The 26,307-nt window shown below is 42.0% G+C and overlaps 1 protein-coding gene across 3 annotated transcripts in view; it reads right to left on the bottom strand.

The window, feature by feature from the left end:
* The window catches only part of SULF1 (sulfatase 1), a 163,282-nt gene that overhangs the window by 111,434 nt on the left and 25,541 nt on the right, over window positions 1-26,307 (bottom strand). For all 3 annotated transcript variants that reach the window (XM_037058682.1, XM_037058683.1, XM_037058679.1), the window contains one exon: window positions 19,459-19,553. The gene's annotated coding sequence lies outside the window, so the exon portion shown is untranslated. The remainder of the gene's footprint in view (window positions 1-19,458; window positions 19,554-26,307) is intronic.

The following is a 26,307-nucleotide window of genomic DNA, read 5'->3' as shown; positions in this document are numbered from 1 at the left end:
TTGAAATAGAAGCATTTTTTAAAGGTCAATCATTTTAACAGACTGACTAATAAATTAAAATTTAAGAAAAGATAGGCTGATCTTTGGGAACAAAAGTCCATAAATTTAGATTCTCCTTTGCACTAAAACACAGCCAAGAAGAGCCCTGGGAGGGAGTCCTTTATGTTTGAAGAGTGTTGAAGGAGCGCTCTCTGCATAGGATATTATCTGCATTTCTGATGTGGCCACGTGAGGAAAGGAATTTTATTGTACTCAAAACACCTGGTTGGTGAGACAGTTACAGGGAAACACTTCCGGACACATCCTAAGCATCCCTAAATTGGTAAGGCTGGGCAGAAGCCTGGTGTTTGGTTATGTGGCAATTTGTATTTACAAACCCTACAGTTCTGGGCAGGACCTGGAAACTTTTCAGTATTCATATTGATACAGGGTGCAGCCAAGGAGGGGGGGTGCAAAATAGATTTGGAATGGTGTCCAGAACTCAAAGTGTATAGGAATATTGGAGAGACATATAAGATGTCCTCTCCCCCTCCCCCCAGGTGTCAGTTGGGGGAAGGGACACATGGAGCAGGGCCATTGAGAGCTGTTTTGCATAGCAACAGCTTTGCAGCTAACCCCTGGAATGGTCATTTAACATATCTAGAACCTTTAACTGGTTTCATGGATATGTTAAATAGCTGTGGCCATGCTTTGAGCCAGGGAGAAGGGAGTGGCTTCTACCCAGGATGTAACTGGGGACTGGTCCCCCCCCCCCCGCCCGAGTTACAGCGCCTGCANACTTGGGACTGGTCCCCCCCCCCCCCCCCCCGCCCGAGTTACAGCGCCTGCATGAGAGCTTGTAATTGATTGGCTCCACACCATGGGACCACACCTGCCCAGACTAACGATGGCAGCCCAGTAAACTTGTAATAATATGGGAGTCCTGGCAAGTATAACTGATTGTGGGAGGAGTCGGAAATGGGGCTGCAAAGGAGGACTGGCATGGGGATTTAAACACAGACGCGGCAGCCATTGGGAGAGCCACGCGGTTTCCGCAGAGTAAGCGTCCTCTCTTGGCGAGGTGAGAGATGGAGCCACGTGGTTTTGGCAGAGTGCAGACCCCCTCTTTCCCAGATGAAAGGGAAAACCACACAGCTTTGTCAGAATGGAGATCCCTGCAGCCAGGTGAAGTAGAAAGATGCGCACTTTTGGTGGAGTGTGGACCCCTGCAGCTTTGGTAGAAGAGGCCCACGCGGCTTTGGGGTGCTCCCTTTGGCCACGTGGCCTGGGAAGCAGGAGAGACTTGGCATGGGAAGAAGGATGAAAGAACTCTTTCCCAGTAAGCCATGAGAAGGTGCCACATGACTTTGGATTAACTGGAGATCTTGCCTGGACGGTGACCCACCAGATGATAGCAGCAACCTGAAAAACGGATGTGCGCTCTTTTCCTGATTATGGTACCCGGAATTAGGACAGGGGGAGAAGGAAGCGCTGTGGGCGTCTGTGGTTATCCTCTGATATTTTTATGGGGACATCAGGTAACTACTCTAAGTCTGTAGAGCTTTAAATAAACCTTTCCTTTCCTTTTCACAAATCTCTGGCACTGAGAGATGTCTTTCCTTTGGCGGTGAACAGACGAGACCAGTAGGTATTATAATGTATACAGTCCTTGGGAGGGGCCCGTTTTCTTTCTTTTTTAAAAAATATTTTTTCAATATTTTTAGATTTTATTTATTTATGTTTAGAGGGGAAGGGAAGGAGAGAAGGAGAGAAACATCAATGTATGGTTGCCTCTCGTGTGTCCCCTGCTGGAAACTGGCCTACAATCTAGGCATGTGCCCTGACTGGGAATCGAACTGCGATCGTGTGGTTCGCAGCCCGCACTCAATCCACCAAGCTACACCAGCCAGGGCAGGAGGAGCTCCTGTTTTCTGTAGCACTTTTTGGCATCCCTCGGTGGGCCAAATATTGCCCCCCTTGGACCTCTGTTTGGTAACAGTTTCTAAGCATTTTTCTGAAATGAAAAATGTGTATTCTAGTGAACAATGTAGTTGGAGTTATCATCCCCTGAGGAACTTTAAGAAATATGTACCAAGTGCTAAAGACTGTTCATTACCCCTTTAAAGATGCATGGTCTTTAGCAGTTAATTCGATAGGGAGCTTTGGTACAGCTCAGCTGGCATGGGCCTGTCTCGTGGTCACCTGAGAATGTAAGGTCCCTGAGAACAGAGCCTGCAGGTCACATTGGACATTATACCTTAGTAATGTCACTGATCTCAGAACAATATCCTGCACGTGTAAGGCATGCATTGATATCTATCTGTTAAGTGAATGAATGATTGGCAATTGCCATTTCAGGTGAAGCCCACCAAACCCATTTCACGTAGTATCAGCTGCCTGGGAAGCTTATTGCAATTTACAATACTATCACTACTTACAGTAAAGTACTAGCAAGATCCTAATTTATTAAAAATCATCTACTGAACTTTTTTCCATTTAAATATTTATTTCTCCCCATCGATTGGCTAGAAAAGTGCAAGGAAGAAGTTCTCTGGTTTACTGATTTTTGAATTGAGTCATTGAAATTGTTAAAGATTTTGCTTAATGACTGTTAAAGATTTTTGACTTGGTTCAGTCATCTGAACTCCCTTCAGTCAATTCAAATGGAGACAGACTACAGCAAGGAATGAAGACAAGGCTGCGACTTGAAAGGTAGCAATGGACGAATCAGTAAAGATCTGCAAGAGCAGAGACGTGCAGCAGACCAAGGGTAAAATCATCCGCACCCTCGTATTCTCAATTCCTATGCAAAAATGTGAAAGTTGGACAGTGAAGGGGGCTGATGGGAAAAACTGATTCATGGGAAATGTGGTATTAGAGGAGAGCTCCATGGATACCCTGGATAGCCAGAAAGACAAACAGGCGGGTCCTAGAAAAAACTGAGCCTGAAACATCACTGGAGTCAAAAATGACAAAACTGAAGCTGTTCTAATTCAGGCACATCATGAGAAGGCTGGGTTCTTTGGAAAAAGACAATAATACTGGGAAAAAAAATAGAAGAGAGGCAGAACAGAAGACAACCAAATGTGAGAGGGATTGAGTCCAGTAAAAAAGCCGTAGGCATGCGTCTACAGGAGCCAAGCAGGGCTGCTGAGGACAGGGCATGGCAGATGACATTCCAAGAGTTGGAGCCCACTCCATGGCACATAACACACATACCTGGTGTCCTCCCTGCCATTGCTTACCACAGGCAGAGATAACTCATAAGCATGAAAAGGAGAATTACTCCAGGGAAATTCTACCCGGCGGCCATCTTTCCCGATTTCAGTCACAGAAAATAGGATTCATTTCCACTACAAAATTGAACTGACAACGGATTCACAGGTAAATGACTTTGTGCCACTGGGCACTTTCTGAGTCTCTGTGGGGTCAGGCTGGTACCAAACCTGACCAAGGTGTCATTCTTGACTTCCAGGAAATTTGTTTTCAGATATTCTTAGGGCACCAAGAATAGAATGGGGCCTAACTAGGAAAAGTACAAAAATGTGATCATCTTCTCTGAGCCGTCACCAAGATAAATATTATGAATTATTTTTGCAGGCCTAAAGTCTGTATAGGTATCATCATCAAAATAAATTCACATCAGAATGATCTTCTGTCAGAGTGAGGAAGGGACGCAAAGCCATAAAAGGAGTAATAAAGCTACCACTGTACATACGAAGCACTATCCATCGTCCTTTAGAGATTTCAGATCTTTTTCCCGGGGAAGATATTTGGTTTATTAGTGCCATAAAGGATGGCTGGCCCATCTATATATTTCAATTGGATCCCTTCTTCTGTGCCATTGTTTGACACTTTTCTAAGGACTTTTCTTGTTTATTTCACTGCAAAACAAGAAGCAGCAAGTTATTGGGCATCTTGATATAGTTTCCGGCCGGGAAAGGGGAAAGAATCTCATTTTGGCAAAATGTTCCTTTACACAAAACATAATGCTTATCCAGGTTTGTGTGTAACTATCTTTGAATAATATAATTCTAAAAAATCAAATGCAATTTTGGGTTATTCACTGAATCCATGTTATACTAAAATCTCTCTTAAAGCCTGCTTTCCTTCCTTCCTTTCCCTCCCTCTCTCTGGTTTCCTCCTTAAATCTGTGTGCTTTCTTATTTCTCGTTTTACAAAAAAAATTAGCTTGTGTTACCAGATTACATAGCCTACTATTTCCATAGTTATAGGCTTACTTACCCTAAGATATTCCCCCTCCTTTCTAAGCGATTTTAACTCTTGCCTCAGTTTCACTATTTCTAGTGTTAAACCTGTCTGGATTTGGGGAGATGTCAAGTTCATGGATTTGAGCTCACCAGCACCATAGCCTCTTCCTTTCTGGACCCTGGATCACCTTTCCTCTAATCTCTAGGCCAATCTGGCCCATCCCTAGCCCTCAGCAGTGCTGGTAGATACCGCCCTTCTTGTCTTCTCAATTTCAGGCGTCCTGCCCTCTGATGCTACTCTCGGTCTTTCCATGTGCCAACCCCAACAATTTTTTGACACAGCAGGGCTCTTCGGGCCTTTGATCCTACCACTCCTTTACTGGCCCTTATTTCCTTCATGTCCCCACTCCCCTCTTTATCAGATTAAATCCCACAGTTAGTCATTATAATTAGTCCTTTGTGAACACTCCCAATTTCCTTCCTCCTCCATCACTTTGGCATCATTGCTTGGCACACCACAAGCCTAGCTAAACCCAACTCCCTGCTTACTCCGCAGCTGCACCTGTGCCACTGAACATGCCTCAGGACAAACACATGACCCTGAACGTCTCATGTCATATTCAGTGCCATTAAACTCAAGGAGGCTCTAAGTGCTTCCAGGCAACCACACTTGACTCCCCTAGTCCTGTTACTCCTCCATTCTCTTTGTCTTATGTCCATTTCACACCGACTCCTACCTCCTTATGCCCACGGCACTCCCCCCTGACCTTCCCCCTTGGCAGATAACCTCAGTTCATACTTCACAGAAGAAAGAAAAGCAACTGGAGAATTTTCATAGGCTTACCCCCAATTCCTCAGGCTGCTCACTACTTGCATCTGCTCCCCTATATTCTGCCTTCTCATTTTTTAAATATGTGAATTACCCACATTCTCTCTGTCTGAAGGCAATTCTTCCAGGTGTATGCTAGATCCTAGCTCTTCTCACCTATTTGAGAAATCATACTCCAGCAATTCTCTCCTCTTTTGCTCAGATCATCATTTTTCTCCAAAAATTACATCAGCAGATAAACATGCTGTTATTTCTCCCACCTTTCAAAAACATTCTTGCCCTCATGTCTCTCATCAGCTGCTGCCCCATTTCTCTGCTCCCCATGTGGCAAATTCTTGGAGTAGCCCTTGTATTTCTGTCTTACTTTCTCCTCTATTCTCTCTCTCTCTTTTTTTAAAGATTTTATTTATTTATCTTTAGAGGGGAAGGGAAGGAGAGAGGGAGAGAAACAACAATGTGTGGTTGCCTTTCATGTGTCCCCTGCTGGGAACTGGCCTGCAACCCAGGCATGTGCCCTGACTGGGAATCGAACCGCGATCGTCTGAGTCGCAGGCCCGCGCTCAATCCACTGAGCTACACCAGCTCCTCTATTCTCTCTTGTGACTGCTACAATCAGGCTTTCTCTCCCTCTGCTCCACGGAAGTTGTTCTCACACATGTCAGCAATGACTACCAAGGAGATAGATCCAATGGTTACTTCTCAGTTCTCATCATACTGGACATAGTTGGTCACTCTCCCACCCTCGAAACCCTATCTTCATTTGACTTCTGGAAAAGCAGGAGCTCCTCTACCCCTTTATGCAAGTTGCCCCTATTTAACTGGGCTCCTTCTCAGTGTCTTCTGCTGCTGATCCCTCTTTTTCTCTTTGACTTCTTAATGTTGGAGTACCCCAGAGGCCAGACCTTACCTCTTTCCTCTGTTTATACTCACATCTTTGTTGATACCATGCTAATTAATGACTTCCAAATGCAAACTTCTATTCCCAAATCCATACTCATCAATCCAACTGCCTAATCAATGATAACCCCACTGGGAGGTCTAGACTCCTCAAACTTTACTTCCCGCACTGAATGCCTCACCTTCCTCCCCCAAACTACCAACTGCAGCCTTTCCTATTTGAGTTGATGGTGACTCTATCCTTTCAGTTGCTTGGACCAAATCTTTGACACGTTCTTGATTCTTTTCTTTTCGTTTCTTTTCTTCCTCCTCACACCCCATTCAGTCAATCAGGCAATGCTGTGGTCTCCACCTTCAAAAATAGCTCGCACCGGACTACTTCTTGCTATCACCAAATCTGAAGCACTCTTATCCCCAGTGGTCTTGTAGTAAATCTTGTCTTTTTATCTTCGCCCATTTACAGACTACTCTCAACATGACAGATAAAGAGAGTCTTTTAATAGATAAGTCAAAATGCAAAATTTCTTTATATAAAATCACACAATGCCTACATTTTCATTTAGGGAAATAGCCAAAATCCTTCTCATGGCCTGTGGGTCATGTGCAGGCCTATTGTTACTTGTTTGACCTTATTTTCGACCATGCTTCTGGTTGTTGGCTCCATTTCTGTTTGTCACAATGGTCTCACTGTGGTTCCTCTAATATGTAGAAGTAATTCCACACTGGGGCCTTTGCCCAACCTGTTCTCTCTGTCTGGAATGTTCTTCCTTAAGATATCTGGTTGCTACTCCCTCACAAGTTGCGATGTCTACGTATTTTGCTTACTGATGTATTGTGAATACCTTAGAACAGGGCTTAGCACATCGTGTGGTGCTTGGTGAATACTTGATGAATTAATGAAGGCATGAAGCAAAGGAAGGGACAAAGGAAAAAGTGAATTAACCTGGTCTCTCAGAGCTATTTACTTGAAAACCCTTTTGTTGAGACTTCAAAAGAAATTCTTTCCCCTAAATGTTATGCCTGACACCAGAGCCTCTATGAATGAGTCTGTCTGGTTTCCCAGTCAGAATAGGTTCCAAGTAGCTGAGAAATTCTCCCCCTCGTTATACTGAAACGAGGTGTTGTCATGCCTCTAGAAATGATTATACACACTCTGGGGACATCATAATAAGGGCTTTTTGAAAGACTGAACTAGGTGAGTGGCCTCACTTTAGGGTCTGATATAAAATCAAAACTCAGAGCAGGTTCATCTAAAGCTTGGCCAAGTTTCCTGTAAGCCTGGCTCACTCTGAAAAAGAACCTAAGCTGATATATCATTTCAAATGGAAACTATGCAAAATTCAGTGGCTTCATGTGGTTTCAACCCCAAACCAGGTGGAACCTGAGGCTTTGGCAAAGGCTCGCTTTAAATTCCTAACTGGGGAATGTAAACCAAGGGGGTAAATGCTGGAGAAAAACAAAGTGAAATCAAACCTTTCGTTCTGAACAGGTCTGGGACCACAAACTTAAACAACTGCTCTTTAAACATCATCTCACGCAGGCTTTAAACAAGTACAATTGTTATTTTGAAAAACTTCCCTGGATAATGAACTTTTTGAGTTCATTATTGTTCAGTTTTTTGTTCTCCTGTATTAGAATTTCAGGGGTCCTTCACTCTCACTTGGAGAGCAAATTATTATTTCCACCTGGTTGGTTGTGTCATCAAAGAACAAAGATGAAAAGGTGACTTGCTGAAGGTAACTAGAAGAAGGAACCAACCAATTCGCTCTCTCACTCACAGTTGAGTTTCTTCACTAAAACCAAAAAGCAAAAACAAAACCAAAAACCCTGCCACCTTTCATTGAAAGAAATTAGAAATATACTCAAAAACAACAAAAACGGAATTTTAAGAATCCTGTGGACCAAATGGGATTAAGTACTAAATGACTGTGTTTTTGATAATAAAATACCGAACACTGAACTGACACTGAACTGACCTATAGAGCAGGAATAACTTACCGGTAATGTGATTTTTCTGTGTTCGTGTGTGAGTGTATGTGGGGAGGACTGGAATGCTTCGAAATTTTGGAACTCTTTAAATAATCAGGTGAAAGTATTCCAATGATGAGAAATGTACCCATATGCAAAGATTTTAAGCATCATCAATGTTTAAAATCCTTCCATATGCAGATATTTCTTATATACAACTCCCTGCACAGGTGTTGTATTAAGCTTTCTGAGAGGAATCTTTAACATGAAAATGCAGGACTTCTTTCCTGCTCTATTCATGCAGTTCATAGCAGTTTGATCATAATTTTATTTGTAAATCTGCGTTTTGACCATAGAAAGAAGATTTTGAAAGACCAGCTCAAGTCATCTTGCTATTTAAAGGAAAAGCCATCATAGTCCCTTGAAAAGACTAAAGTTAAGTAAAACAAAAGTTTATAATCCCCAGATATGTGTAGAGGCAGATGTCCCTGGAGGGATATAATTGCATTTGTCAACTTCGTGGAATGAATGTTGAAAACAGGCAACACTACTTTTAATTCTAGAATAACTTGTCCTTACTGTCCCATGGGTACCTGAAAACATGTGATCTTTGTTTCTGGATAGTAGCATGTTACAGCTGTGAGGAATGTCGAGTAGCTTAACCCTAGCATTGATCTGTAGCTCCTATGAATTCAATTGTGTAACAGATTTTTCTCTGTTGCTTAAAAAAGCACATTCTTAGATATTTACATCAATGTCTCAACTAAATACAGACGCCCTAAATATTGTGAATCAATTTAACAATAGTCATTCATCCTTTCTTTCAACAACATTGGTTATGGCTGCCATGTGCTGAACTTTATGTTAGACACTGGAAACAGAGTTCAATGAGCTCCTACTGCTGTCCTTCAAGGTCTTACTGACTAGCGGGGAGAAAAAAAAGAAACAAAGTTTGAATGCAAATGTGGTGGGACTCCATTCCCAGTCAAGATGGAGTTATTTGTCCTATCACACTAGTCCTATAAACAGCCAGAAAACAAAATATATGAAGCAACTATCTCAGACATAGGAAAACAGACTGATCCTCGAGAGAAGAGACGTGAGTGAGCTATGGCCCACAAGAGACACTTTCTAGAACATGACACAGAGAGGGGAACCCAGGTAGAGCTGAAGATTTGGGGGTAGGTGAGGTAGAATTTGTGGGGTAGCATATAAGAGAAGAGTACAACAAAGGGAAAGAACTCCAGAGGTCTGTATGGCATTCCCTGGACTCCCTGGCTGAGCACTAAGCTACAGATGTGTGGGGTGAGACTCCACAATTACCAGGGGGCTGCAAAATGAACAACTTGCACTATACCTGGCTGGGAGATATTCAGAGAGTGTGGAAAGAACTCATTGAACACATATCAGGGGCCATTTAGTGGAGACCTTGGAAAGATCGAGCCTTAAGAGTACGGCCAGATAGCTCCAGAGTGCTTTGTGCAAGTAAAATCACCTCATTTCAGGCTCTTCTACCACCTCCATCTTAGTGTTCCTCAGCCATGAATGGCTGCACCATTAGGCTTATAGTTGTCCCTGTTGAATTTCCACGTGCAAAGGATTCCGGTCTTTTAGAGTGATCCCTTGTAACAAGCTACTTCTATGAAACATTGATGTATGACAGCAATTTTCAACCAGTGTGCCACAAGAATTTTTAAAACATGCAATACCTGACTATTCAGTCAGGAACATTAATCTCTTTTCCCATAACTTTCAAATGAAAAAATGACAACAAGCCAACACAACAGTAACCATCTGGAGTGAATGAATCAAAATAATACCTATTTATTTTTTGTCAGACCGGTGAAAAATATATTTTTTGGTGTGCTGCAGAATCTTAGTAATTAGTTTATGAGTGCCATGAGATGAAAACAGTTGAAAATTGCTGATGTATGGCAAAGAGATTTGGTTTTTTTTTCATTTTTTACCCCATGAGGTTCCTGCCTTTCATAATAGCTCCATATGCACCCGGTATCTTTCACTAAACTACAAGACAGATGCCGGGCCACAGGCTCCTGCTCAATATTTAATTCTGGGTTTGTTTGCACAGGAGCCTTCTAAATATTGAAATACTTAGCAAATAGAAGAAAAAAATGCATAAGTGACTTTTGCAATTTACCACTAGGGAGCTGGCCTGAACCAAAGCATGGATGCCTCCTTCTGGCAAGTCACAAAGCTCAATATTTTTAAACCAGAAGTTACCACTTGTTTATATTAAAAATAAGCATATATTGTGCACTGAACCTGCAGAGCACTGAGCTAAAAGCAGAAAGAAATGGACACGTAAATGCCTGTGTGGCACAAACGATATTTAAATAAATACGAACCATAATTAAAGTACAAAGTTCACAGGAGTTCAAAAGAAAAAACAAGCAAAATTTGGCTGTGAGGCAATCAAGGAATATTTGACAAAGGTTGTGTATGGCATTTTAGCTCTTGCTAGAAAGGGCATTCTGGGCCTATCTAAATTACAGAGCTCCATCTATAAAGCTTGGGCTTGAGGAAGCATGACCTGCTTGGAGCGTTGTGTATGGGGCACAGGGATCCTAGCAGGGATAGGCTGGGAAGTTACGTAGGGCTCATTCATGAGTGGAGAATGCTGTGGGCTCAGTCAAGATGAGAGAAACGAGTGCTTCTCAGATACACGCCATCCACGTGGCCCTGGGCTTGACGTTTGCACACACCTTCTCTTTGGGCCCCTCACCACACTGGGAGCTAATTACCCACATTTTACCAAAAGGCAGCCTGAGACTCAAAAGGCTGTACAACTTGCTCTGTTCCACAAGACAGTGACACAGCAGAGCACCTCCAATGTCTCTTCACAGTACCACGCTCTCCCGTCATACTGAGATGACCTGATAAAGGTTGGCACTTGAGTCTCTACGCAATGGGCAGCTACCGCAACGTTGCTCATTCAGCGCCATGCTAACGATCACCTTTCATTTTCACTTGGGAGATGTTGAGGGAAGGGGATGGGGTGCACAGTACTTGTTTACGAAGTGCTTTTTCTACATTCTTCCACATAGCAGGGACCTGCCAGCTCTTGGCACACCTACATACTACGCAACAGAGACAGAGAAGTGGAGACACCAAACCCCAAGATTATTACTTTAAGCTTAGAATTTTTGAATTTTATATATAAAATGTTTTTTTAAGAAGAAACGCAGAATCACACAGAATCAGGCAGAATTAGTGCTCTGTGAAAAGTCTCCAAAACACATAGGAAACCTCTCTTTGAGAGACTTCTACCCATCATTTTTTTTTTAAGGATATTTTTTTCTCTCCTTTCAAGGAGGGAATTGTAATAATGGCACAAATTGAAAAGTAAGGTGCTTTGAAGTTGTCAACCTGGAGCTTTGAATTACATTATCATTTAGATAGTGATAGCTGTAAAAAGTCGTCAAATGCATATAATTTACAAATAAAGGACTAAAGCAGGTTTTCGTGGGGCAAACCCATCTCACTTGTGTGTGGATCTCCGCATCCAGCTCTGTGAGGCTGCCCGAGAGTCTGGATGAGAGAATAAATGTGTAGCCTGCTTGGGGTCTGCATCTGGGCCCAAGGAATCATCACAGCCCCTATAAGGAGAATGTTTGTAATGCAGTTTAGTGGTTATTTGTTCTTATTTGTTAATGTTAGCCAAGTCCTGGCTGAATGGTGGGAAACCCAAGGCTAAACAAATCTAATGGGAAATCAGCAATTACGAAATTAAAGCTGGTCTTAAAAAAGCTGGTCTCTACGCATTGCTGATAATATACTCTCAAAGTGCTTTCCCATTCATCATATCATCTGACTTAACAACCGTTACAAGTGTGCAAATGCACACCTTAAGTGTGTGGACATCGGGTATTGTTACTGCTATTATTTGGGAAGCACATATGTTCTCTTCCTGGCCAGCACCAGCTTCCATATGGGTGCCATGGCCTATGACTGGTTTCCATGGTACCAGTGCCTGGTACACTGACACTGTGGGTGTGTGTATTTAAGTGTATGGAACTATAGGCAGAACAAGATTATGAAACCTATCTACTTTGTGCATTTCTGGATTTTTTAAATGTCCATGAATAATAATAGTTAATAGGCATAAAGTACTTACTAAGTGCTAGGCAATGTTCAGAGCCCTTTGTACATATGAAATCACCTATTCTTCTAAACAAGGAGATGAAACTGGTGTTATTACCGGCTCTCATTTTTCTGCTAAGTACCCTGAAGCACAAATAAATTAAATCACACAGTTAACACAGGCGTGGCAGGGGCTCAAACCCAGGCAGTCTGGCTCCCAAATCTGTGTTCCTACCGCTATGCTACACTTCTTTCATGTGCCATTATAAATCAGAAAAAGAGTTTTACATTTTAAGAAGACGCAACCACCTTTGCTGGTAATAGCACTTGAACTTCCCCCAAAGGCTCCCTAAGGTAGGAAAGGCTCCTTTTACATCAACTCTAACAGCACGTACTACATTCTCAGACACCCACAAAGGCCGTGGTTCAGCCTACTGATTGCCAGGAAGATGAACGAACTTCCGTGAGTCACGGAGAGAAAAACAATTAATGTTTTGATAGTCAGAATTATTGTTTGTCACATTTAGGAATTGGTTGTCACTGCAATAGTTATTTATACACACACACACACACACACACACACACACAAATGGTACTATAAAAACTCTGTCTTAACTACTTCCAAACCAGAGAGAAAGTTCTTTAAATGCAGATGGACTTCTAAGTGAGAAATGTAAATTACATTCCTCTCCTGTCACCCAAAAGGGACATTTCAGCACTTGCAAACTACTAAGCTGATACCACAGCTGACATTTGAAAGAAATCCCTCTACAAATCAATGCTTGAGGGTGGGAAAAACAACCATAAAATTGAAGATTTCCATACAAGAAAGGCTGTCTTGTGATGGGCGCTGACAGTGAGCAGAGTGACGTTAATTTTTGTCTCTGGCCTCTCTGCCTGGGGAACACAGATGATGACAATTTCTCAGTCCATGTTAGGGCACAACAGGAGACAATCAACAAGATATTAAAAGCAACAGCACCCGTCTGTGGTGAGTTAATCTTACATATCTTTTTTCTAATCTTAAAAATTATTTGGAGTCAATCTCTGGCTGAATTCCAACATCTACAAGAGTATCACGCAGTACGTGCTAATTTTTGTTCACTTCTGTGTTTAATGCTTCAGCAAGCAAAGAAACTTAATTCTAGAGCTTTTCTTTAAAATGCACTGAATGCATAGTTATAATCGGAGTGATTCCATAGCCTACCTTCTTTGCAAAACATTTTTGAATTTTTGCCAACCGTCAAAAATACACATTGGGATTAGTTTACTGGCAGAGACATAAAACTAAAAAAATAATGAGGGAGAAATAAGGTGCTGGGAATAGCACAGTATGATGGGAACTAATGATTACCATGAATACCTTAGCCTTTTAATATTGCAGCAAGAGTGATAGGTCACCTTTGAGCGGCCCCATACATCTGCTCCCTCCAAATGTACTTTTACTTTCTTTAAGTTTACAATAGCCTGGTGAGGGAAGTGGGACAAGTATATTTTAATTCTGTAGAAAATTATGTAGTAAATAAAATGTCTAAAATTGTCTAAAATTGGAGCCAACTCTCAGTGCATTGTTCTTTGGACAGCAGAATTTTGTGACTGGCTGCATTACGGTACCATTATCACCAGAAGAGATGCTCAGAAACACCTCTAGCCCTAGAGCATGGGCTCTGGCTGCTAGGGAGGCTGCCAGGACTTCTCTTGTAGCCACCTGGTCTTGCTGCTACCACCAGTCTGCTTGGACCGACTCCTAGCAATACGTAGGATGGGTTTTATCTGCTGGGGCATTCCTACTGTACTTAATAAATAAGTACATTTCAATGCAGAAAATGCATCAAATAGTTGCGGGGGGGGTAAACTGTAAAAGCACATAATGTTTAAATTAATTTTATGGTGACTCCCATTGTAGGAAGCCATGCCTGATTTACTTGCTTTGCATATAATGGATCTGCTTAAAGTAACACCTGATTTTAGTTGTGATTGTCAACTGGCTATGGATAATGGACTTGGAATTCTCAGGATGCTGACCATTTGTTTGAAAGTATTTTGGTTACCTTTTTAATTTTTAAGTAACTGTTCTATTTCAAAGGTCCTATAGCCTAATTACATTTAATTTAAAATTACAGGAGGCAGAAATCACTGAAGTTCATGTTAGAATCTGCCCCAAAAAGGCTCCTTCAAAATGTGCCTCTCTCTGTTTTGATGGCCACAATCCACCACTTACTTCCCTTCACCCCAGATTACTACCCAAAATTCCCTAATGATTTGAGAGAAAAATCATGAATTCCCACTATAACCTAATTTTATTTTTACATTTTGTATAACCTACAAGAGAGAGAAGGACCTTGACCCTGAATACATATATACGTGCACCTGAAGACTAGTGGTTTATCAAAATAGAACATTAAGTTTTGCAAATTCTCTAAGTGGCAGATACCACTGTAACAGCCTACACTGTTCCAGTCCTACTATTAGAAAGGCTCACACAGCAAAACTATCCTCAAAAAAATGAAAGCCTCCCTCAATGACTTACTTGTTTTAAGCCCTATTAATACAAAAACAACAGAATCTTAATAACAGGATTTGAGCTTATCACCTAACTATTCCAGGGATAACTTCTTAGAAAAGCTAAACTTCATTTGTAATGGCGATGGCTTCTGAAATCTGAGTGGATGGATGGGGATAACCTGGGACACCACTGAGAGAAGGGACCCAAAATTGAACAGATCTGCCCACAGGGGCTCTAGGAGCTCAAGATCCACACAGATCGAATGCCTCCTCTGCAAGAGGAATTAATCAGTCCTAAAAATGCCCTAACTTGGTACAAGGCAGTATTTTTTTCCAAGAAATGCCAACTTTGTATTGATAAATATATTCTGTCTTACCTTCAAATTGCCATCCAAAATTATCCTACAAAAAAAGCACCAACTTAAAATTTCTGGCCTGATACCATGTTGTGCGGCTGCATTCTGCTTCTTGAAATTCACTGTGTTGTAGGAATGCAGACACTTTTTCTATCCTAAACTGTGGCGTAGGGACCTTGAACAAACTTTGTGAGCCTGGTGTAGGCCATTTCAGCACTGGATGGGATGATTCTGCCCTCCATATGCATCCTGAAAATGTCTTGGGGCTATTTGAACGTGAGCAGGGCCATTAGACCCTTTCTAAAAAGCATTACTACAACACAAACTAATCCCTTATAACATGGTCCTGGGCATAGAACAAGACCATTGTACGTGACCTGATTTCATTTCAGAGACTGTCCCAGTAAGAATGACATCATCCCATTCTTTTTTCTGGATCTCCACTTGTGACTGTCCCAGTCCTCCAACACCCACCCTCATCATAACTGAACTGCTCATTCCCTCCCTCCCATTTCCTGCCCTTCATCCCCAGGGAAATGGCTGTTTTCCTCTTAACTTCCTGCCTGTATGTATCATTATAGCAAGAGCAAAGGGTCTTCCTCTGGTTGGTTTGTTTCCTCACCATATTAGACAGAGCACTGTTCTGTTGGCAGCCAAAGCATCCTCACAGGGCCATCTGCTGGGACGGGCCTCAGTCAGATGAGAGTGGAGAGGATCCAGCTAAAGACATGCACGGCCTGCTGAGGACAATGCTGTTCATCCCACTGGAGTTCGGTATTTTCTTTAAACTCCAACTGGTCGGCTTTGTGGATGCATTGTCCAAGCAGATCCATTTAACTACGTCCACATGTGTGTGCGGAGCTGTACACGTGTGCACACAAACGCTTGCTTTAGCACTTGGGTTTGTAAGCAGACTCACGTGGGAAAGCATTTAATTTCAGAGGGATGAAAGGAGGATGCAGGAGAAGACACAAGTTTAAAAACTGGCATTAAAAAAGCAACCAAATAGAATGGCTGTGTGAAGAAAGGTATTGATTATGGAGTATTTTATGATGCCTTTTGCAGGGAAAAAATCAAAATCAACTATTATGTCCTGCATCAATTCATATACTCCACATCCATTGTGAACATGATACATGAATTCAAAATGTGAACTGTGCAGACAATGCAGAAATTATGCAGTTTTGATACAAGGGTAAGTGAAAAAAATCAGAATAAACTGTCCCTTCTCCAAGACTCCAATTATATAAAATATTAGGTGATACCACATGAATATGCTGCTTTTGTAGGTCAAAAATAGTCCAATAGCAGCAAATTCGATGATTCCAGATAACATATAATCATATAGAAAAGACATAAGCTTGGTTAGGTGTGTGTGTTTCTTTGAACACTTCAATAATTACCTATTAAGTAAAAGTATATTGTTTTTACAGCAAATACTTAAATAATTATCTATTAGGTAGATAGTATATTGTTTTCAGAGCAAATACATGATTTTAACGTTAGGATTCTGTGTAATAAATTGCCCTCTTTAATGAGAAACGTTAATGAGAAATGATCACAAACAGTTTGAAGATAATTTTAGCAGTGTTTAGGATCCGCATTGGAAATCGAGTCCTTGACGAGATTTAGTTCAGTACTATAGTCTATGAACTATTTTCTAAAAATCATTTCGATTGAAATTAATGTATTGAGTATAACTTCAGTAATGAAAGTAACATTAAAAAAATACCAGAGAGGCTCATGATAAAATGTTTTATCCCAAGTAGGCGGGAACGAGGCTAGGAAACATCTTAATTTCCTTCCACACAACCTAGTCGCTGTTCTGAGCCATCCATCTGTGCACACCGACCCTTGTCTGTCAGGGCAGTGCTTGAGTCCAGAAGGTACGAGAGCAGCCATTCAGATTTTGGCAGGTGTATCTCAAGCCAAAAACTAGCCTCCCCCCGGCAAATAGCAGTCTGTTCCACAGGTGTGAACATTCTTGACAAGAACCCTCAAAATCTCCCCCAAGCTGTGAAATTTAATTGTCCTTTTGGTGTCTTACTATATGTGAATCCACCCTATGTCTGCTTGGAACAGGAGAGTATCTTCTGGCAATCAAACAGCCAGGAGATGCTGGGGCAGCTTCTGAGATTTGCTTATAACATCTCCTGGTTCTGTTTCTCGCATTACGTATTTTGGAGGTGAGGCCAAGTTCAATGAACTGCAGGTAAGCAGTTTTGAAAGCCGGAAAAATGTTAAATGAAAGAACTTTATTACCCAGGTGACACGAGCAGACAGGCAATCAAAAATGCACAGAGCAGCATTTTGAAACCCTCAGGGCCATTAAAGTGGTCCTTATCTTATGAACCTGACTGTTCAGAGCACACACGGAAAGGACTGATTTCTTTCTACAGAATTTCCCCAATGGGAGGATTGTAAGATCTTTGAATACAGGGTGGTGGTGGGAAGTGGCTCAGCTACCTATCTAATCCTTCTCGAATGACAGATGCGGAGGGGCAGAGATCTCTGACGTGGGCAGCTGGTCAGGCTGAGTTTTCCAGTCCAAAGACAGAAAAAGCAGACTGGAGCCAGCTCGTACTGGAGCTCCATGGATTTTTAAGAAAAAAGGAAGTGTCACGTATGTTAAATCTGAACAAGCAATTCTAACTTGATCCAATACTAAACACATTTGTATTTTCTCAATAAGAATCCGCTGAGAAATGAAAAGGACATGTTGTTTAAAGGGGTGAAATTAATCCACTGAAGCAGAGTGTGAAATGAAAGATTGCTGGCAAGATACTAAGCAACACGGCATTCCAGAGAAGTGGCTTCTCCACACACAGGAGAAGCCAAGAGATGGCACTGAGACAGGCAGTCTTCCCAGGGCCCTCTTGGGAAGTATAGGAGAATTCCAGTACTAAGGGTTTTCCAGACTCTTCTATAGTTAATTTTGAGTGGCATGATCCTGAAGGCCAGCTTCGTTCTTTCCTACAGAAAAAGTGGTATTTTGGACTAGAGATTCACAATGAAAAGGTTTGGAAAACTGACTCCAGAAGCTGAGGAAAGAGCTCTTAGGAAGTCTCAGTTCTACTGTTTTATTGAAATTATTCCTAAACAGGTATCTTTTCAGTTTCTGTTTTGGAATTTTTTCCTCTCCTCTTTAGAGTTTTGAAGTAAGGAGCCCTAAATTGCAACATGTCTTCTCTCACTGTTGACTGAACTTGTGAATAACCAGCATCCAATACATAACTGGTAATTCCCCACAGCACCTGCAGACAAAGCTTCCAGAATTAAGGAGTGACTGCCAGTGACCATGATTTTATGTCAAGGAACTAACTGCTGTCTCCCATATACTTCCAGCCGTTTCCCATCTCCACTTGCCATTTGTAGTAGGAAGACAACAAAAAATGTTTAATTCTATAAGTATTGGACAGAGAAGTTGGATAAATCCTCAAAAGGCAAACCTAAAATTAAGGCCAGACTTGAAAACTTCGTTTTGTTTTGTTGTGTGAGGCTCATTAACATTTTTTTCAAGTCAATCAGGGCCAATGTAAGGTTTACTTTTTTTTTTTAAATCCTCACCTGAGGACATTTTTTTGCCTTTAGAGAGAGGAAGGAAGAGAGGGAGCGAGAAATACCTATTGGTTGCCTCCCACATGCACCAGACTAGGGACTGCCCATGCCTGGACTGGAGATCGAACCCGAGACAAAGACACGCATCCCTACCCTGGAATCGAACCACAAGTGTTTTGGTTACCAGATGGCCAGGGCAGACAGGGAGAGAAATATGGACTGGGTACCTCTCCTACGTGCCCAACCAGGAATCAACCCTCAACCTAGACATGTGGTCTAACTAGGAATTGAACCCCTGACCTTTTGATTTCCCAGACCAGTCCCAACCAACTGAGCCACACCAGCCAGGGCCAATACAAGGCGTAAATGAAATCAAACAAAGGGCAAAGATTTTGAAGAGCTGCAACTGGAAATCAAGAGGAACTCAACAGTTTCCACTGTATTAGGTTCGGTTGGGGGTGGAAGGGAGCTACTTTCAATGTTAACATTTGAGAAAAGACTCATGGGGGTGTAAGCTCGCGTGAATCAAGATCACTAGAATGTTTTTGCAACCAAGGTTGTATTGTTCAGGTGGGTCTCCGTAACTCTTCCTGCCCCCACAGCAGTCTAGGCACTAATAATTATATGGCCAAGGCAAGAAACTGCGAAGGCCAGCTGTGAAGAAGACAGGGGACAGCTGTACAGTTTGGACTCTGGAGTCTGCGGATGACCAGGTGTCACTGTCATACTGCCAGTCACTGTCCCTCTGATTCCCCTGAGCTTCCTGAACAGCCCACGGCATGTTAATACAGTTCTCTATTCTTTAGACACCTATTTTTTCAGACGGTTCTTTTGCCATTCCTGAAGACTGATTTCATGAAATCGCTCTGCCACATTTAAGGCCCCTTTTAGCTTTCACCCAAGAAGGATGGCGGCACAGGAGAGTGGAGGACTCCTCTGTTTCTTAAAAATTCCCCCTCTGTGAACCTTTCCGTTTGTCGAGGGACACAGAGCACTCAGAGTTCATTAGCACCTTGGTTCAATTAGTCGAGAGATAATTATTTGATACGAGTACCTTTGAAGGTTTTCGGCAATTACTCTGTCTTGGAAAACCTGCATATCATTTGCCGAATTCAGCTGCTTCAGACGACGGTGGGTGGCCGTCAACACCTAGGATGGAGGAACGGGAAAGTGTCGTCAGTGGTGTTTAGCCAGCGATTTCTCGAATCTCTCAGGTGCTGTTGCCCTTTCACAGCCTAAAAGGAGGACGTCACCAGGAATAACATTCTCCAAATTCCACCCAGGCTGACTTTTTTTACAGTCACTCACTAGAGACTCTGAAGCTTTGTGGGTTATTTTGTCCTTTTGTAGAAGTTTCCATTTGACTCTGTCCTCGAGGGAAAGACTTCCCATTAGATTCATTGCACATTATTTGACTGGATATCATAAAACCAATCAAGAAGAGTATCTTTGTAAAAGTTTACAAAGTGTTTCAGGTGTAAAAGTTGAATGATGTGACATTTCAGGTTATGAGATCTATTTTAAAGGAAAATGTGCTGTATCAAAATCTTCTAAAGTTGCTGCAAGCTGTCTTTGATAAATAGTAAAGTAAGCATTCACACGTGGTTAGATTTGTTTCTATTCTGCCTTTGTGGCAGTTGAAAAATTTAAGTGCCCGAAATCAACTTGGATATCTTGAATAAGAGGAAACACCCATTTTAATTATTAAGTATTTGGTGAAGCAATCTTGCTGCCATGAACACTGCAATTTAACATGCACACATTATATATGAATGTGGGTATAATACATGAGAATAGAAAACATAAGAAATATAGCACATATCTTACAGGATACAAGGATAGGAAAATGACAAGCACTAACAACTCAAAATTTCCTTTACATTTAAAAATATTTCTCTTGCCCCTGTAAATGTTAAGGCATTCATCTGGAACTTTCTTTTTACCTCTTCACCAGTGACTACAACTGTATGCCAGTGTACAGAATGCAGAGAAGGGAATCTCAGAGGTGATGGGTGGAGATTATTTCCCTCAACACAATAGACCTGGAATCTCCTCTTGTTCTGAACTGGCCCTGGTGATTCAGGATAAAAGTGGGCAGTTCCCAGCCCTTCCCTCTGGTCTGGAAGCCTCCCTCTTATGCGGAGATCACTGCCGCTGGGCCTCCCTGGTGCTGCCCCGTTGCTACAGGACTCTTCCTCCCACGTCACCCTTATCACGTCTCTTCCCATTCCCAGCAGGAGTCCCACTCCTCCACCCACTCACCCCACCCTCTGTCATCCGGCACACCCGGCCCGGACCTCTTTGATCGCCCCTGCACTTCTCTCTCGGGAGTGGAGGAGCTCTAGAACGTTTATAGTCTCTATTTCCAGGTCTGATAACATTACAGCTTATTAGAAGCATCACGTAGATGTCCACATTTTAAACATGTCCCAGGACAACATGTAAATGTTCATATTTATACTTGTGCATGGCACTTTGTGATGTCCTGAAGGAAAAGTATAGATGCAAGTGTGAGGCTGTAAGCATCTGGCTGTGGTCATGCTGTCATAGCCCAATGTTAAAATCACAACTGTCTATGACTATTCTGGATCGTCTACAGGGAGCAGTAGGCCTTGGAATTGGATGCCTGAATTTCAGGCTACAGCATTTATTGACCTTGAATGAGCTTGTTAATTTCTCTGTGCCTCAGTATCCTCCTCTGAAAAAATGGAGATTAAATATAATATCTACCTAATAGGGTTGATGTGAGGATTACAAGCAAACATCCATGTAAAAAATTTAGAGGCCCGTGATAAGCATTCAATAAACACTGGCAATATTTATTACTTAGAATGAGTTTTCTTTCAGCCAGCGATAATGATACAACTTCCACTGTAGTGATTATTTGCAATCAAAAGACATTTTCATAGCATAAGACCAGCGTTTTCATAAATTGTATAAACGGAGATTTTGATTTACCATTGTTATAATGGATAGGACAACAATGTAATAATTAAGTTGCTACAGGCTATGAAAGAAAGAACTAGGGCAGCCTAAATGCCTGCCTGCTTTGTGTGTACTCGCAAGAATCAAATACTTCCTGCTGCGCTGTATGAAGTTGAATTTGCCAGAACAGAGCAAGGTGATAGGAAGATGGAGCCAGCAAAGTTCTCAGACCCATAACCTTGACCCCAGCTGAGGTACTGCCTGGATCCCTTCTGCCTTTGTAAGTTCCAACTGGTGATAATTCATCACCGATGGGCAGCGTACTAAACGTGCAAATAGAAATGTTTAGGAAAATACTTCTTTTTAAGAATTTCATTAGGAACACTTGGTTGAAATAAATTTATTCTTTAGTCTCAACGAAACAGCATCATTTGGAAAGTCAATAATATTATTCCATAGAACATCATTGGTTTATTGTTTTGTTTTTTATTTACTTAGCAATTTATTTTGGATTTTCAATGATCTGAATACAGTGATATTATTATTGTGGATTGACAGTTATATAAACATAATTCAGGTAATTTATACCTAGGTTTTGGAGGTACGCAAATCAATGGTGAGGGCTCCGTGGTCCGTGGACGGGGCTGGGGGGATGCAGGGCAGCACAGATCAGCCCCAGCCACCTCCAGGCCTCTCCCATGAGACTCTCTTCAAGCTTTCTTTCTGCTGTTTTTCCCCTTGAAAAGTCTACTGCTACTTCCTCCACATAAGTAAATTTTAAGCCCCATTCTGGGATCAGCTGAAGTCCCACATCCCGACGACCTCAATTGTCACTGATGTCTCTCACCAGCAGTCCTGCATCACTCCCAATCTGTGCCACACGATGCAGCATTCAGTGGTAGAGTTTCTGCCGCCTGCACAGTCAAGGCCTCATCTCTCTGGGAAAGTCTTAAGGGTTCTGGTGGGGGGAGGGGAGGGCTTTTTACCTCAGGCTCTGTCCACATCCTATAGTTTCATCGTAGTGTGGCCCCAGTAACAACCTTGAACTGACAGAATCACTGGATAGTCAGGACTTACTGATCCTCGGTTTGTTTCAGAGTTTAGTAATGTATCGGCCAAAAATATGTAGCCGAGACCCTGAATGGTTCTCGAAGCAAGGGTAAATCGGAGGCCCACAGCCCTGAAGCTGGGCCACACAAACCTGAATGGCACCTGAATGGGACCAGTGGCCTAGCTCTGGGTCATTTGCCCTTCCTTTTTCTTAAGCCAGAGCAATGACATTTTCTGTCAGCAATGACTCAGCACAAAACTCAGAAATGTGTGTGTCTGTGTTCAGAGAAAGGAAGGGAGAGAGAGTTCGTTCACAAGTCTCAGTTTCTCTGTTGGTAAAATAAAATATAAGACGGGGAGATCTCCAGATTCCTCCCCATTTGGAAATTCCATAAAACTTTGGCACGTCTGCCCATTGACTTCACACTACCATCCCCAACTACGTGTGGGTGTGCGCCAGAATTTCACCTGCTGATAATGCGGTGGGAAGTTAAGCTTGATGGTTTAAGAGCTGTACTTGAGAAGTTTGGTTTGGCTGCTCTCTCTATATTAGTGTTATTGCACTTAGCACTGACGAATCCATGCCATAAAACAAGTAGATGACTGCACTTAACTCTCTTGGCTTTCTCGGTTGTTCAGAAACTGAGCTGCATTTCCTGGCTCTCAAACTTCGTAAACTCATCAGATTTTGCTGCAGAAAAATGTCACTAAAATAACAGTCCTCGGTGGAAAACACTAGCACCATTCAGAGTGAAATGCTGAAACAGTAACTGATATTTTTAAACTGTGAACTGGAGGTATTTTTCTATGCTGTACACATATATACATTTAGACAGATGTGTAAGGTAAAAGTTTATTTTTCTCTGGCAGTTGCACTTTCATTGTCTCCTCCAAACGGCTTTAGTCTGGCTGCAGAAGTGCTTTCTGCCCTTGCTCCCTTGGCCTTCTTAAGTAATAAATAACCAGTTCCAAGCTGCTTTCCCCAAGGAGTTGTTGGAAGGTCCAAAATGTCCTCCTTAGAAAACTTGCGTTGAACCGCACGAATCTTGCTGTGGTGACGGTGCACGCATGTGGGACGATGACTTCATGCACAATGACATGAGACCACAAAACATGTGAACAGGAAGCCAAACCCAAGAGAGACTTGGGGAGCTTCCAGATTTCCATGGAGCTCAGAAAGAAAGCCAATGCAAAAATATTCTGAACTCAGGTGTCTGGGGGACTGCACAGCTGTACCCTACCCACTCTTCAAACACTGCCTACAGAGCACGGTGGCTCGGGCAGCACCCAGCCTGCAGGGGACCGTTAGGTCAGCAAACCCCAAAGATTGGGAAGTTGTAGCCCTTGCTTATAAAGCCATGACTGTAACTGAGGAATGCCCAGCACCATATATGGAAGCTCAGTATACTCTTCATACTCTCAACTGTGCTAATGGGAATTCCCCAAGTATATCCTGCTCCTTTCTTAAACAATAAGCTTTCCCATGATGCAAGCTCATCTTATTCCAAAGTATATATTTGTTGATTATGTTGCATAACTGAGACAGTCACAGTTCGTTTTCAGGACTCTTCATTTATTTTGTTGTTTTATGGAGGAACCCTTTTAGCAACAATAGAAACCTTTTTAAAAAAAATAATTTCAAAGCCAAAGATAACTTCTAGAGTTCAGAGAATTTTGAAGTGTGCCATCAGGAGCCAAACAGAATTCAGATTGTAACCAAATACTATCATTTTCCCTCCCTTTTTATACATATAGTATATTTATGATGAGTGATGAAACTCTTTATATTTACAGGTAGACATAGGTTCTTAAATCTATGCCAGGTTGGTTTATACCTGACATACAAGTGGGTTTATACATGGGTTGATACACTTTCCCCATTAGAAGACGTATTATGTGACTTTTCAAGACTAGTCATGAAGTCTGGGGCTAAGCCCCTTCTGTAATAAACGGCATTTGCTCTGAAATGTTTAGGTGGGGTAAGAACTCTGAAATCCGGGAAACCTGGTAGACGCTCTGCCACAGAAGACTGTGTGCCGAGCGGGAGATAGTTGTAAGGTTAGAAGAAAACTAAGGTTATCAAGTAATCAGACCTCAAAGACTTAAAAAGCCACAGCTTCCTGTCTGCTAATCAGGCTGTTTTCTATTCATTCTAAATGTTAAAGTTCTACTTGCCATCATTGAAAAATTCACAACTATTACCCACCCCTCCTTCCCTATTTTGTACCATTCAAGCGCATGGGAAAAACTTCCCGCTCACACTGAAGGAGGAGGAAAAGGGTGTAGGCTAAGCAATGCTTTAGGCTTAGAATTTACCTTCTTTACTCTAGTCTCTGAGCAGGTCCCCTAATTCAAGGGAAGTGAAAGAGCCCACTAAGGAAAGGACTGCTTCTTCATGAATAAATATGCATTCTTCATGAATAAATATTCTATTAGTCCACAATTTTCCCCCTAGTCTCTGCTCATTTCTGAAGGGCCAGCAGACATAACAATTACCTTGTTTCTGAGGGTATACATAGCTATTGGCAAGACTGCCCTAGACCTGGCCCTCCTGGTGAAAAGTTAATGGGAAAATCATCTACTCAACAGCAGAAATACAAGCTGAAAGTTCAGAGGCTGGCGATCCTGACATTTAGGGGAGGCATTGAGCATAGTAGGAAGAGTCCAGACTTTATTTCTTTGTATAATTTCCAAGAAATATTTAGCAGTTTTAATTTTTTTAAAAACTACTTTTGATTTTTACTCAGTATTGCAATCTAACTGCTTCCTGACATCTCAACCAACTAACTCAATTTTCTCCTGTCTTTGTGTGCCTCCTCTTGTTTTACGGGATTCCATGAGAGCGAGACAGTTGCCCAAGCCCAAACTAACATCACAGACATTTCCTTTTCTTTCATTCAGTCCCCAGGCTGAGAATGTTCTACCTTCTAAATACCTCTGGATCTGTGCCCTATTGTCCACCAGCCCTGCTCAGGATCTCAGCTTTTCTCACTTGTATTTTGCACTTGTCTTTTAACTGGACTCCCAGTTCACAGTATGGTCGCTCACAGGCATTTGCCAACCCAGACTCCACACTGGACAGTATGTGATCTACATGGAATCTCCCTCAAACATTGATCATAATCACTGTCCACCTTCCCAGCCCCGTGTGACGTCCTCCCTTGTCGCCCCACCGATGAGTGATCCTGAAAGTGCCCAACCCGAGCAAGTTAAGGAGCTTGCGTTGTAACGCTCCCATCACTGAGATGGCTTTGCTACAAATGAACAATCAAAACAAAACAAAACAATGTCTGTTGAACCAAACAATGTCTTAATGCTGTAGTTGACTTACATTTCAGCCCAAGCTTTTTACATCGACGTGAACCCACAAAACAAACTTTCTGTGGATCACAAGTTGGTCCACTTTTAAGTGTGAGTTTCACTAGAGTAATTGGTCCAAACATCTCAGCATGGAGCACCTGAACACCTAAGACTGGACCCTTGACTGACTCTCCAGCCCCCTTGCGTTCAACACTCTAGCACCGATTGAAACCAGTTCCTGTCCCCAGGCTTTCCTGTCCTCTCCTGCTCTCCAAAGCTCTTCCCATTGGGAATGTCCTTCCACATTCCTGCTGGCCCTTTAAATGGCACACAATCAACATCACCTTTGTGAAAGTTCCTTTGACTTTCACCAGGAGAGATAATCACTCTGGCCTCAATTCTGCCACTTAATTTTGAACTCACTTTTGTTTCTGCAGGTATTATACTGTTAAGAAAATTTTCTGTCTCCTCAGACTATGAACTCTTCCAGGGCAGGATATTAATCTTGTTCACCTTTGAATCACTAATGCTCAGCATAACAGGCAGTATGTAATAGATGCTCAATAAATAAAGGAACTGAATAAAAAAATTAAAAAATAGAGTTAATAGAAAAGCCCTAAAATTGACT

This window comes from Sturnira hondurensis, unplaced genomic scaffold, assembly GCF_014824575.4.
Source record: "Sturnira hondurensis isolate 20B ecotype Veracruz unplaced genomic scaffold, ASM1482457v3 Scaffold0010128, whole genome shotgun sequence".
NCBI classification, from domain to species: Eukaryota; Metazoa; Chordata; class Mammalia; order Chiroptera; family Phyllostomidae; genus Sturnira; species Sturnira hondurensis.
Note: the sequence above shows the minus strand (reverse complement) of the source record. Positions and strands in the feature narration are given on the sequence as shown.